Source organism: Pseudophryne corroboree, chromosome 7, assembly GCF_028390025.1.
Source record: "Pseudophryne corroboree isolate aPseCor3 chromosome 7, aPseCor3.hap2, whole genome shotgun sequence".
Classification (NCBI taxonomy): Eukaryota; Metazoa; Chordata; class Amphibia; order Anura; family Myobatrachidae; genus Pseudophryne; species Pseudophryne corroboree.
Window position 1 is genome coordinate 400679729 of NC_086450.1, and position 13806 is coordinate 400693534.

The following is a 13806-nucleotide window of genomic DNA, read 5'->3' on the forward strand; positions in this document are numbered from 1 at the left end:
CCCAGGGAGCCTGCTCTGTGCCTTCCATTGGATGGATTTGAACTTTAATGAACTATAATTACTGACAGAAATAACCATAATTCAATTACCTGAAATACCTGACAGAACTGGAGGTGGGAAGACAAAAAATACTGTGTACCCTAAAGCCTTGGAATAGGAACACTGACAACAGAAGGGGAACTTTAAACCAATCTCACAATGTGAAAGTGATTATAACACTGAACAGAACACAGCACTGAGTAGCCACCTCATGGGTGTGTTGGAAGGGGTTGGGTATGTGTGACCGGTGGTCAGCATACCTCAGCCGGTATCCCGGCAGCGGAATGCCAGGGTGGTGAGTGCAACAAGCCCCTTGCTGGCTCGGTGGCAACCTGTGGTCGCCACAGGTTCTGTTACCACTCTATGGGTGTCGTGGACACCCACGGTTGGCAATACTCCCTGCTAGTCGGCATGCCGACTGTCGGGATACTCAGGGGGTGAGATGTAGGGGGAGGTGTTGTGAACAGCGGTCTCCTGACCACTGGTCACATAACTACATCCTGATGGAAGAGCTTCTAAGCTACTATAATTATTATATAGTTTTATCCAATTCATTGATACTTCAGATAGTATTTTAATGTTTCTGATTACATAGATACCTACCTGGTCTTAAGTTTACCACCTATCTGTAGCTCAGAGATAAAAAAAAAAATACACTTTTCACCCTCTGAAAACAGAAACTAATGATTATTTTTAAATATCTTACAATAATTATGGAAATACTCACTACCTTTAAACAACAACTGTACATGTGATAACTACTGAGCCTCAAATCTCTGGGATGTCAGATTAACTATGACGTTACCAGGGTTTGACGTTACCAGGGTTTCACAACTGTGCCTGTATGAAAATGATGTTAATATTATGAAAAAAAGGGGGGACAGTAAATGGGATATAAATGTTTAATCTACTAATATAAGTATTACAAAGCCATAATTTGCATACATGCAAACTAGTGAAGAAAAGAAATAAGTAAATAGAGTAAAATAGTAATACTACAGGTAAATGCAAACAAAATAAATATAAATAATAAATGATATGGTATAGGGTAGGTCAAATGAAAATTCTGAGTCCAAAGTCTAGTGTAAATAGAGTGTGGCGTCCCACCTCTTTAATCACACTGATGTGGTTCTGTACTAAGTGGAATGATACAACACAGTGGGAATGGAAGCTCTAATAATGAATTGGAACTTGGGGTTGGAGAGTCCGTTACAGATGTTAAAAGTTCTCCTCTTTTCAGAGGCAGGTTCTGGTCCGGTCGCGGTAACAACACTAAGGGGTACCCCTGACTGGATAGCGGAGGGACAAGGTGACCAGGGGATAAGTTAACTATTTGCTCCGGATTTACCGCTTGTCACCTCTGCCACGGACGGCGGGAGGCGCCTGCATCCACAGACGTCCACCGCCCGCCGAGTCCGAGGGATGCGGTCACGTCTCGGGGGGGAAGGTAGCACTGGCTTCGGGACCCACAAGGGGACTCTGCTCACTGGTCTTGCACCTCTCGGCCACGTGAGTCGATCTTCCTCCGTAATACCTCCTATGTCCGTGGTGTGTTTCGTATAGAAGTTGTTATAGAGCCCCACTGTGTTGTGTATGGACACTGGTTTTAGAACTGAAAGCACTTTAATATGTTATAAAATCATTTTTCATTCACACAACCATATTTTATTTCTTTATTTCTTTACATTCACTGCTCAGTGTTTACTATACACTTTTGTTTTAATATTTTGTATCATTTATGTTATTTTCATTAATTTACTGTGTAGCTATTCGTGTGGTTCATGGGAAGAACCAAGGAACACACCCACTTATATGATGTAATCAAGTATGGGGATAAATAGCCCTCAACAAAGAAGTCAATCAAGGACTCCCTGAGGAAGACCCAGACGGGTCGACACGCATTGGAGGGAAAAACACTACACTTTCAGTTCTAAAACCAGTGAGGTGCAAGTCCAGTGAGCAGAGTACCGATCAACAGCCGCAAAGAAGACCGAGCGAAGCAGTGGAAGCGAACGTCGGGATTCAAGCACAGGAGATAAGGTAACAGCTCCGTAAGAGGGGGGGTTCACGGCGGACAGTCCCCTTGTGGGTCCCGAAGCCAGTGCTACCTTCCCCCCAGAGATGTGACTGCATCCCTCGGAACCGGCGGGCGGTGGACGTCTGTGGATGCAGGCGCCTCCCGCCGTCCGTGGCAGAGGTGACAAGCGGTAAGTCCGGAGCAAATAGTTAACTTATCCCCTGGTCACCTTGTCCCTCCGCTATCCAGTCAGGGGTACCCCTTAGTGTTGTTACCGCGACCGGACCAGAAACTGCCTCTGAAAAGAGGAGAACTTTTAACATCTGTAACGGACTCTCCAACCCCAAGTTCCAATTAATTATTAGAGCTTCCATTCCCACTGTGTTGTATCATTCCACTTAGTACAGAACCACATCAGTGTGATTAAAGAGGTGGGACGCCACACTCTATTTACACTAGACTTTGGACTCAGAATTTTCATTTGACCTACCCTATACCATATCATTTATTATTTATATTTATTTTGTTTGCATTTACCTGTAGTATTACTATTTTACTCTATTTACTTATTTCTTTTTCTTCACTAGTTTGCATGTATGCAAATTATGGCTTTGTAATACTTATATTAGTAGATTAAACATTTATATCCCATTTACTGTCCCCCCTTTTTTTCATAATATTAACATCATTTTCATACAGGCGCAGTTGTGAAACCTGGTAACGTCATTTATTAATTTTCTGGAGGCTTTGGGTTTAGCCCCAATCACGTATTGCTGCCACCCTCCTAATATCTAGATAAGTAGAGCGCTGATTACATTTGTATTTTGTTAGATTAACTATATCAGGTAAATTACAATGGATCCAAACTCAAGCCTCAAACAGAGTTGTCTGTTATAACTCTAGGTAAACCATGATGCTACAGCTTGCATTGGACACTGCTAATTTGAACATATCTGAAGATCAGTGTAGTCCTTCAATGCTGATAATAGGACTAATTTGACAAGACGTGCGTTTCAGTTGAGTCTGCAAGTGTTTTCGATAAATACACCCAGGAGTGAATTTATCCACCTCTGGCAATTATTGTCACAGTCAATTAGTTTAGTCATTGTCAATGTGTTTAATGATTATAAACATGAGCCATGTGAATGGAACGTTGAGCAGTTACGTCAAACGTCATGTCATAGTACGCACACAGTCTGTGAGCATACAACATAAATCTAATGCTAGTTGATAACATTAAGGAAATGTTAAAATCCTAAATATATATAATATTTTAGTCCAGATTTAGGGAAAGATGTATCAAACCTTTTAAAGAGGCCAGCGGAGAATGTGCCTCTAGAAACCAATCAGCTTCTAGCTATAATTTATCTAGTACATTCAATAATATAAATAAAAAGTAGAATCTGATTGGTTGGCATAGGCAACTTTTCCATCTGTCCTCTTTAGGAAGTTTGACACATCTCCTCCCCCCCTGTGTTGAGTACAGTAAAGAAGCAAACCATCTCTGTGGTTACACTGTTTCCGCTACTTTAAAAATGTTGCTATAAAAGATATCCTACTGATACTTTACAAAACAAGGACTTTGATCTTTTGATGAAGTACTATACAGCATGTAAATTAATTTGCCTTAATCTGAGATTGGTTTGAGAGTTACCACAGAGTTGTGATTTTTTTTTTCTATAGTGACAGAAGGTGTGTGTGTGTGTGTGTGTGTGTGTGTGTGTGTGTGTGTGTGTGTGTGTGTTTGTGTGTGTGTGGTTATTACCTGACATTCCAGCATCATGCATCGCTACTCATTTGCAGTATACACTCACCTACTGGTGAGCTCTATGAAACCCCACTCTGCTCCATCACCAGTGTCATGTAACAGTGAGTACAGCTGTACCTGCTATCTATCAATAAACCATCACCACTGGTTAAGAAATTGGGTGTTCATAGTATAAGTCATCTGCTGGTGTGTGCCTATATAACTCTGCACCATCAGCACCTGCACACAGATCATTTCCAACAGGTTATGGGTCCAGGAACCTATATACCCAGACACACAAGCTACTAGGATACCCAGAGCAGCATACAGACGCCATCTTAAGCACATGTGTAGTGCAGACTGCCATAGAACATACAGTGAAGACAGTACATAGTGCTGTCAGTGCAGTGTGTCAGTACAGACACTGATTTGTGTACAGAAGCTGTATAGTTAAGTCTGTAAGAAGCATGAATACAAAAGCTACACCCATAATGGGTGGAAGTTTTCTATGGAGAGGCAATTTTAAGCGTGAAAGGTTGTGGAAGGTAACTAGAGAATTAGGTGCAGATTCAAACTCAGATGATATAGGGAGAGCCAGGGGCACTATCGGTTTGAGTGTGGAGCATGTCTATTATTAATGGAAAAACATCAGCTAAAGACATGTGGACAGCACTGCAGACTGCGCACTGAGATTGAGGTCTCATGAGGAGATTACATTTAAGACATGTATTCTATAACACAAAATTTAGTAAATGCAGTAGTGAGTGAATGAGTAATTACAAAATTATGTCTGTTGCTTAGCAACAACCTTCTGCTGGAGTGCAAATAGATGATGTAGAGATTGCTACAATAATGCTACAGAAATAGACGCGTGAGTTTGACTTCCTAGTTGTGGTATTGAAAGTAAACACAGCAAAGGTAACCACAGTCAGAGCAAAGTTATTACAGTTTCAAGAACATGTACCCTGTGAGTCAAATTCACAGTCTTTTGCATTTCATACAAAAAGTGAACAATTCTGAAAGATCAAATGATATAATTGTAGCAAATTATGTCACAAAAGCATTTGAGTGTTTGCAAAATAATGTGACTTCTATACAAAGCAAGACATGCAATGGCAAAGATGAAGCAGTCCTGAGTGTTACAGGTTGCAGCAGAAGATTGTTGGTATATGAATTCAGGTGCAACAAGGCATTTTAGCTGCAGTGAGGACTAGTTCACCAAATTAACCATATGTGACCTGATCACTATCAAAGGAATTGCCAATCAAGTCCTTACAGCTAATAAAATTGTGACAAATAAAGCTTAGTTAAAAATTGGAACAAGAATAGTCACAGATATCCAATACATACTTTATGTACCAAAAATAGGAACAAATCTTAACGCTATCTATGCCCTAGAACAGAGAGCACAGAGTTTACTTTGCCACTTTGCTTTCACCTCCGAGTGTGTGTGCCACCTCCAGGGGTGTGCTGAGAACACTTGCAGGTTATGAGTTAAGTGTCCAGGAAAAAAAGTCCAGAGACCCATCAGAAAATACAAATCTGAAAATGCTCAGAGAACAGAGTACAAGTAATGGATTAAGTTAAGTGAGTCATGACAGCATGGGGAGCTTTCTGTATGTAATCCGTCAAGTGATGCTTAGGTACAGTATATGGGATTTCTCCTGCCAGGGTAAATGTCTGTAACCCTGTCTTTGAGAAACACCAATGACTTTCAAGACTGCATTTGCCAGTGACCAGAGTTTAACTGAAGATGGAAAGAAAAGAAACAAGTGTAAGTAATCTAGATGGGGAGGGAACACACCTGGGATAGAGAAGTGAGGGCCAGTGTTACAGACCTACTGTGAGAGAACCTACTGCCTAAACTTAACTGACTAAAGGGGAGATGTATTAAATCTATGAGAGAGGTCAAGTGGAGAAGTAGCCTATAACCAATCAGATTCTAACTATCATCAGCCTAGCACAGTCTATGAAATCACAGTTAGAAGCTAATTGGTTTCTATGTGCAAGTCCTTCACTCTCTCGCTCTCAATGGTTTGATACATCTCCACCTAAGTAAGCTGTAATACAATGTTTCATTGCATAATGTATGTACAGTACTACCTAATTCATTTGTATAAAAAGTGATGGCCTGACCAGAGCCGTTTTTAGGGCCGGGTGAGCCGTGCAATTGGACAGAATCCCATGATGACTAAATGGGGTGAAAGACAATTTAGGAGGGACATTCACTAGAAACAGGAGCAAATGCCAGGACCACGGGAAACCTCTGACAATGAGCAGGTAGTGGTGGGGCATATTATGTGAGTGAGCTTACATTGTGAGGCATATTTTAAGGTGGCAGGGCACAACTTTGGGGCATATTATTTTGCCAGGACCATTACTGTGTGGGGCTTATGGTGCAAGGAACATTACTGTCTGGGGTATAATATGGTGAAAGGTGCATTACAGTGTGGGACATAATATGGTGAAAGGGACATTACAGTGTGGGGCTTATGGTGCAAGGAGCATTACTGTGTGGGGATAATATGGTGCAAGGGGCATTACTGTGAGGGGCATCATAAGGTGCAAGGAGCATTACTGTGTGGGGCATCATCAGGTGCAAGGAGCATTACTGTGTGGGGCATCGTAAGGTACAAGGGGCATTACTATGTGGCTCATAATTGGGTGCAAGTGGCATTACTGTGTGGGGCATAGTATGGTGATATTTTTTTTTGCCTGTGGTGGCTGAAGTCTGGGGGTGCAGGGTCAAAAACTGGGGTGTAAGGTAGTCTTTTCCTGCATGGCCACAGCGATTGCAGTGAGGCCCTGCCCATTGTAGTGAGGCCACACACCCTTTACATTTTAGAATCTGTCTATGGGGGGGGGGTTACATTTTTTTACTATTCGCACTGGGAGCAAAACGGTCCTGAAATGGCCCTGGGCCTGACTCCCATTGTTTTGTAACTGGTAACTTTGCAGTTATTAAATCAGCATGTGTAGACACCTTTTGTATGTTTCTGAGCAGAAGAGTTAAGGCAAGAAAGACTGAGCAAGAGTCTGGGTGGCATTTCAAAGGTAGAACGGGTTGAGACATGTTGGTATATCTTTACTCACCAATGATAACACCAGGGGTTACAAGATGGACCACAATATGAAACTTCACATTGCTTACTGAAACGACTGGGCAAAATCAAATAGCTGTGTGTAAAAGCTATTCTTCCAAGCTGGAAGAAATCATTGAGCACTAAGAGACTGCACAGAGCCTGTGTACATTACCACTGGGAAACACAGATTATGCAGCCAAACCCTTAATATATTTTAATTCATGATTGTGTACACAGACCACGCAATATCTCATAGGGATCAATCATTTCTAACACTGCTTTTTAAATAGTCATACTCAGTATACCCTTTGTTATACTTTATCTGATCCTGCCATAGACTTTTCACTCCAGAGTTTTGGCTATAAAAATTCTTAGGATAATGCAAAGATGATATTTCAAACATATTCTATGTATTTTTCATATACTTTATACAGTCAAAACTCTGGCACAAACGTTAGTATGACAGGAAAGGCTCTGCCTCACCTGCCTCACCCCACCGCACGTCACTGCTGATAAAACATTTAACAAAGGGGGTAATTCCAAGTTGATTGCAGTAGGATTTTTTTTAGCAGTTGGGCAAAACCATGGCCCTCATTCCGAGTTGTTCGCTCGCAAGCTGTTTTTAGCAGCATTGCACACGCTAAGCCGCCGCCTACTGGGAGTGAATCTTAGCTTAGCAAAATTGCGAACGAAAGATTCTCAAAATTGCGAATAGAAATTTCTAAGCAGTTTCTGAGTAGCTCGATACTTACTGCGATCAGTTCAGTCAGTTTCGTTCCTGGTTTGACATCACAAACACACCCAGCGTTCGGCCAGACACTCCCCCGTTTCTCCAGCCACTCCCGCGTTTTTCCCAGAAACGGCAGCGTTTTTTCACACACACCCATAAAACGGCCAGTTTCTGCCCAGAAACACCCACTTCCTGTCAATCACACTCCGATCACCAGAACGAAGAAAAAACCTTGTAATGCCTTCTTAGCAAATTTACTTGGCGCAGTCGCAGTGCAAACATTGCGCATGCGCAATTAGCGGAAAATCGCTGCGATGCGAAGAAAATTACAGAGCGAACAACTCGGAATGAGGGCCCATGTGCACTGCAGGGGAGGCAGATATAACATGTGCAGAGAGAGTTAGATTTGGGTGGGTTATTTTGTTTCTGTGCAGGGTAAATACTGGCTGGTTTATTTTTACACTGCAAATTAGATTGTAGATTGAACACACCCCACCCAAATCTAAAGGGGGGTACTCACGGAGCGATATTCTAAGCAATCTGACTAGATTGCTTAGAATATCGGCAGGATCGCTCCGTGTGTAGCCCCCTCGGCGATAGCGATGCGCGGCCCCGCACATCGCTATCGCCGCTGCTAGATTGGCCTGCATGCAGGCCAATCTAGCGGGTCGCTCACCTCACCCGCTGGGTGAAGTGAGCGGCCCCCCCGTCTCCCCCCGCACGCTCAGCACAGATCGCGCTGTGCTGAGCGGCAGGAGAGATGTGTGCTGAGCGGTTCGCTCAGCACGCATCTCTCCTTGATCGGCCCGTGAGTACTGGGCTTAACTCTCTCTGCACATGTTATATCTGCCTCCCCTGTAGTGCACATGGGCCCTCATTCCGAGTTGTTCGCTCAGTAATTTTCTTCGCATTGCAGCAATTTTCCGCTAATTGCGCATGCGCAATGTTTGCACTGCGACTGCGCCAAGTAAATTTGCTAAGAAGTTTGGTATTTTACTCACGGCATTACGAGGTTTTTTCTTCGTTCTGGTGATCGGAGTGTGATTGACAGGAAGTGGGAGTTTCTGGGCGGAAACTGGCCGTTTTATGGGTGTGTGTGAAAAAACACTGCCGTTTCTGGGAAAAACGCGGGAGTGGCTGGAGAAACGGGGGAGTGTCTGGCCGAACGCTGGGTGTGTTTGTGATGTCAAACCAGGAACGAAACTGACTGAACTGATCTCAGTGGCAGAGTAAGTATCGAGCTACTCAGAAACTGCTAAGAAGTGTCTATTCGCAATTTTGAGAATCTTTCGTTCGCAATTTTGCTAAACTAAGATTCACTCCCAGTAGGCGGCGGCTTAGTGTGTGCAATGCTGCTAAAAACAGCTTGCGAGCGAACAACTCGGAATGAGGGCCATGGTTTTGCCCAACTGCTAAAAAAAAATCCTGCTGCAATCAACTTGGAATTACCCCCAAAATGCATTAGCTATAAACTTTATAGGTATTCATGCACAGCTATAGAGTCTTTGACATTCCCAAATACCGAGATAGCTCTTCTCACCCTGGGGCAGATGTATTAAGCCTGGAGAAGTGATAAAGCAGTGATAAGTGCAAGGTGATAATGCACCAGCCAATCAGCTCCTAACTGCAAATCTACATATTGGAGCTGATTGGCTGGTGCGTTATCACCTTGCATCTATAGATTGTAAGCTTGCGAGCAGGGCCTTCCTACCTCTATGTCTGTCTGTTTTTACCCAGTTTTGTTCTATTACTGTTGCTCTAATTGTAAAGCATAACAGAATATGCTGCGCTATATAAGAAACTGTTAATAAATAAATAATAAATAAATAATTGCTTTGTCACTGCTTTATCACTTCTCCAGGCTTAACACATCTGCCCCCTTGTTTTACCTCCTACAAAAGATTTTTCCGAGCTACAAGCCTGTTTGTGGGAATGATGCAGTGCCACTAATTTTGCAGTTTATAGATAAAATGTTGTGTAAAGACACCTGCGTTGTCCTATAGTATCTCCATCTGTTTATGATCTGCTTGGACAAATACATTTGACCAGTGGCCAAAGGGGATGCAGTCAATTTACCTCCAATCAAAATCCCGATGGTCGAAATCCCGACAGCAATTGACCGACGGTCAAAATCCCGACAAGGTCAAAATCCCGACATGGACAAAATACTGACATTTAAAATACAGACAAGGTCAAAATACCGACATGTAAAATGCCGACAGGTCAAAATGCCGACATGAGTTTGTCATGATTTTTTCATTGAAACCGACTTGTTCATACTTTACCATCTCAGTGGACCTGGAGGGAGAATATAATAGTGTGCCGAGCGCAACGAGCCATGCGCGGGGGACACGGTACACTTATATGGTGTCCATGTTGACCTATGTCAACATACACACAAAAAACAATGAAAAACGCATGTCGGTATTTTGACCTGTCAGCATTTTACATGTCGGTATTTTGACCTTGTAGGTATTTTAAATGTCGGTATTTTGTCCATGTCGGGATTTTGACCTTGTCGGGATTTTGACCGTCGGTCAATTGCTGTCGAGATTTCGACCGTCGGGATTTTGATTGGACGTATTTCATACCGATTCCTGGCCAAAGCTATCATTGTTTGAAACTCTTTCCTCCCTGTGTGCTGCTTTTGAAATTATTATATTATAATCAGAGTGCAGTCATTTTTTCCTTAAAAATCTAAATTCACAACAGTCGTTTACTACAGAAGGTGTAACATTAAATTGATTTGGAACTAAACATATACAGCAGTACATATAAACTAGATCCCAGAAGCTGAATCTGAATCATTTTTGAGGAAAAGGAAAGAGAGAGTTGGGAAAAAAAAACATAGAAGGCACAAGAGGAAGAAGACTGACACCTACACTGCCTTCTATTCATTCCAGTGATAGAATGAATGGAAGACAGAGGAAGTCTCTAGAGGGGATGGGTGTTGGGCCAAAGAGGGGAGAGAAAAGAGTGAGAACAAGGAGGAAGCAGAAAAAGAGAGGGAGGCATAGATGTGGAGATAAATTTAAGGGTAGGAATAAAAGTAAAAGGGGTGATGAGCATGGGGAGAGAAGGGGATGAGAAACTTGGTGGGTGAGTTTGGTGAGGATGGAGAACGTGTAGCAGTGAGGACCACAAAAGGAGAGGGGCTGTAAGTGGGGGGAAATAGTAGGGAGACAAACATGGCAGGTGATCACACATGAGGTGGGTGGGGGTGTAGGTTGGCATGCAGGAGTTAGGGAGACAAAATGGCAATACAAGTAGGGCAGCAGCACAATGCATTACTGTGACAAAAATGGCAGTATAGCAATAGAGGCAGACAGTGGTGGAGGCATATATCTCCTATATATTTGCCCAAGTCTGTGACTCTGTGCCCGTAACGCTGGTCGGAGTCACAGGCACAGATCTGGCCAGGAACAGTCCCCTCCCTCTCTCCGCCCAGTCCCCTCCCCATCTCCGCCCAGTCCCCTGTCTCCCTTCTCCCCGTACACTCTCTCTGGTGACACCGCAGCCGCTGACTGTGAGCGGAACTCACACTACCCGCCTCACAGACTAGCGGCTGCTGCAGAGTTCAGGTGGACATGCTGAGCACTGGCAGCTGCTCTCGCTCCCTCTCCCACCCGCGGCATCCACCCGTCACTTACCCGCGGTTGCGGGTGAAAAGGGGGCGTGGCTTCACGTCCCGACCCCCGTTTTCGGCACAACTCGCCCCCCCTCCCACCCGCGGCAACCACCCGCATCTGCCCCCCACCCGCGGCATCCACCCGTCACTTACCCACGGTCGCGGGTGACAAGGGGGCGTGGCTTCACGGAAGGGGCGTGGCTTCGCGTCCCGACCCCCGTTTCCGGCACAACTCGTCCCCCCTCCCACCCACGGCAACCACCCGCATCTGCCCCCCACCCGCGGCATCCACCCGTCACTTACCCGCGGTCGCGGGTGAAAGGGGGCGTGGCTTCGTGGAAGGGGGCGTGGCTTCGCGTCCCGACCACCCGTTTTCGGCACAACTCGCCCCCCCTCCCACCCACGGCAACCACCCGCATCTGCCCCCCACCCGCGGCATCCACCCGTCACTTACCCGCGGTCGCAGGTGAAAAGGGGGCGTGGCTTCGCGGAAGGCGGCGTGGCCTCGCGTCCCGACCCCCGTTTTCGGCACATTGTGGGTCGGGGGATACGGCCTTCACCCGGACACTGCTGAATCTGCAGTGCTGGCTTCTGCACTGTGACAGGAGCCGGCACTTTGGTGTCACCCCTCAGAGGGTAACACCCGGGTGCGGGCCGCACGCCCCGCACCCACGTTGTGGCGCCACTGCTCCCGCCCCCACCCGTAGCACAAACACCTGCCGCATCCACCCGCGGCACTCCCGTCCCCTCCCCCACCCAGAGCACAAACACCCGCGCCACCCACCCGCGGAACTCCCGCCCCCAATCCCACCCGTAGCACCAACACCCGAGGCAACCAACCGCATTCGCCCCCCACCCGCGGCACTCCCACCCGCAGCACCAATACCCGCGCCACCTACCTGCGACACCCACCGCATCCACCCACCACCCGTGGCACTCCATCCCCTCCCCCACCCGCAGCACCAACACCCGCACCACCCGTGGCACTCTGCCCCCTCCCCCACCCACAGCACCAACACCCGCTGGCCCCCCCGCGGGAATCCCAAGGCATCCCCCACATCCGCTCCCACCCGCGGCACTCACGCCCCCACCCGTAGCTCCAACACCTGCAGCACCCCCCGCCCCTCCCCCACCCGCTGCAACCCTGCCCCTCCCCCATACCCACCTCTCCCCCCTGCTGCACCCTTCACCCAACCCGCACCACCACCGCAACTGCCCCATCCTGCACCCACCCCTCCCCCACCCGCACCACCGCCCCAACCCTCGGAACCCCAGCAGCTGCCTCCCACCACCCAACTGCACCACCACTGCTCCAGCCCCTGCCCTCCCTCCGCACCTGTCCCTCCACCCCCAGCACCCCCCCTCCCCCATCCACGGCACTCCCACACCAGCTTCTCCCACACCCACATCACCCCTGCTCCCAACCCCCCACCCATGGCACCCCCGCCCCTCTCCTACGCACAGCACCCCTGCTCCTGCACCCCCACCCCTCCCCTACCTGTAGCACCTGCCCCTGCAACCGTGGCACCCTCAAACCCACCACCCCCCCCAAATGCACCACACCGGCAAACCGCCCCCTCCCCCACCCGTGACAACCCCACACTCCACCCCCATACCCACCTCTCCCCCCGCTACACCCCTGCATCCTCCACTCCACCCGCACCACCACCGCATCTGCCCCTCCTGCACCCACCCCTCCCCCATACGCAACACCCCTGCTCCTGCACCCCCTCTTCCACCCCCCATCCGCACCACCACTGCACCCGCCACTTCCCCCCCACACCTGTCCACCACCCATGGCACAACGCCCCCACGCCCAGAACCCCCCCCCCCCTCCCCTACCCGCGGCACTCCCACACCAGCTTCTCACACAGCCCCCCCGACACTCCCAAACCCACATCACCCCTGCTCCCAACTCCCCACCCATGGCACCCCGACCCTTCACTACGCACAGCACCCCTACTCCTGCGCCCCCACCCCTCCCCTACCTGCAGCACCCCCCCGCCCGCCCCTGCAACCATAGCACCCTCACACCCACCCGCAACCGCACCACCCCGGCAAACTGCCCCCTCCCCCACCCGCGGCACCCCCCGCCCCTCCACCACTCTACCCCTATACCCACCTCTCCCCCGCTACACCCCTCCACCCCACCCGCACCACCACCGCATCTGCCCCTCCTGCACCCGCCGCTCCCCCATCCGCAACACCCCTGCTCCTGCACCCCCTCCCCCACCCGCGCCAACCCTTGGAAACCCCCGCAGCCGCTTCCCACACCCCAAACGCAGCACTACTGCACCCGTCCCTGCCCCCCGCACCTGTCCCCACACCCATGGCACCACACTCCCACCCGCAGCCCCCCCTCCCCCACCCACGGCACTCCCACACCAGCTTCTCCCACAACCCCTCCCACACCCATATCACCCCTGCTACCAACCCTCCACCCATGGCACCCCGCCCCTCCCCTACGCACAGGACCCCTGCTCCCGCAACCCACACCCCTCCCCTTCCTGCAGCACCACCCGCCCCCGCAACCGTGGCACCCTCACACCCACCTCCCACCCA